Genomic DNA, 2,217 nt, shown 5'->3' on the forward strand with positions numbered 1-2,217 from the left:
AATTTCATAAAAAATGGTTTATAAATATTTTGTTTAAATTCAACATTGTATAATTCAACATAGTTTAAATTCAAATGCTTTTATTGTAAATTCATATTTTTTATTCATCTCACTATTGAATAAAATAAAATGTTACATCTTTCCTCCTGAATGCCTCTGATGAAGTACCATGTCGTTATACGGGGGTTTCAATGGTTATTCCAATAAAAAAAATGCAACTCCTCCATTTAATACGCACCAAACCAACAACCCACTCGAACAAAAAAATACCAAACCATTGTCCAATTCATTGCAATTCATTTGATTGTTTGTTTCCCGAAAATGGAGAGAGAGCGGCACTGACTTTTTTTTGAGGGGGGGAAATGACTCGATTCGTTGTACCAATAAACGGAAACGGAAATGCCAAGCATTTCAACAGCAAAATCATCCGAATATATTAAATGTACACAATGGTTGTTGTTATTGTTGTTGCTGCTGTTTTTGTTGGTATCTGAACAACGGATTTTATTTTCCAATTAGACTAATTGAATCAAGAAATAGCATGGACCGAATATAAATCAAGTGAAGTTGGGGAAAAAAATAACGAAACTATTGTGCTGTGGGAGTTGCTATTTGAATTATTGTTAAATTTTCATATTTGTAGTTTTTTTTAGTTTTTGATGAGCAGTTCTTTTGAACGTACAATTTATTTATTAATTACTTTAGTTTTTTTACTTTTTTTTTTGAGAAAATCGCCTCGAAGGAAGAAGGAAACTTAAAATGGATTTTCCATTTATTTTTTTTATTTTTTCGGTTTTGTCGACGGTTTCAATTCGAATCTGACCTAAATCTCATATAAATATCACAAGAAATATTGATTTGTACCAAGTCTGAAAGGAATCGGATGTAAATTTCGCGTTTTATGAGGTCCATTGATATTCAAAATTCTAAACGTTGGTGGGGGAGGTACCTGAACCGATATATTCCACCTTCACAGCAGATCTTGTGTTAGTTGATGATGAATGAATTGTGAAGTGAACCTGATTCATATTTCGGATTTTATAATCGTTTTGATCATTCCAAACTTTGACCCTTTGTGAGGGAGTAACCAGAAGAAATGTTCCGAGCTCTATTATTTTTATAACACATCTTGTCCGAATGGAAATATTAAGATTTGACAAGTTTGAATGGAACCGGGTGTTTATTTCGCGTTTTATGACTTTCATGGGTACTGAAAATGTTGACCCTTTGTAAGGAAGGTACCAGAATGAGGGGACCGATATATTTCATCTCCACACCAGACCTTGGGGAAATAGAAATATTGTGATCTGTTTAATTTGAAGACAATCGGACTCATACATCACATTTTATAAGAGTTTATAATGGAGTGGTCCGATATTGTCCATTTCCTCACCTGATGTAGCACTGATGCAAATATTAGGATTTGCAAAGTTGGAGCAAATCGAAATATTCTTTCTCTTTCTGTGCAGTAAGGCTAAGGATATAATAATACTTAAAATTTTAAAAATCCACAATTATACATTTTAGGAATTCTTGAGGGTTCTTAAAAATTCTCAATAAAGACTTAAAACAAATAAATCTCTAACCATGGCTTAAAAAAATCTATTTTTTTATTAATTAAATATTATGAATTTAAAGATTTGTGGATCCTTTCAAATACTCAATCATGGCCCAGAAAAATTTATTCAAAAAATGCATTCTACAAAGATTTACAATGGGGTCCTAAACTTTCTTCAAAAAAAAAAAAAAAAAAAAAATTCACAATTATAAATTTTGGTATCTTTATAAGGACGCTCAAAAACTTCTCCATAATGGCTCGGAATATCATCCAAAAAAAAAAAAAAAAAAATAAATAAATAAATAAATAAATAAATATAAATATATACAATTATATATTTGAAAGATCCTTATAGGACCTTCAAAATCCACTATCATGGCTCAGAAAATGCTCCAAAAAATATTCCTTTAAATGAGAACACCCCATCTTGGAGAGTTCCTTCCTTGGCTCAATGACATCCTGTAATTGTAGTATTCAACAAAATTCCACAATGAAGAGGTATACCTTTTAATATCGATTTTTTCTAATCCCAGACTGATTTATGTTCAGAACGCAGGTGACAATATTTTTTTTATTTAATTAAAATGATAATAATAATAATAGCTGCCATAGACAGCCCAATGGAGCGTATGATGAATGTCATCATTAATGTTCGTCAG

The sequence above is a fragment of the Musca domestica genome, unplaced genomic scaffold (assembly GCF_030504385.1).
Source record: "Musca domestica strain aabys unplaced genomic scaffold, Musca_domestica.polishedcontigs.V.1.1 25, whole genome shotgun sequence".
NCBI classification, from domain to species: Eukaryota; Metazoa; Arthropoda; class Insecta; order Diptera; family Muscidae; genus Musca; species Musca domestica.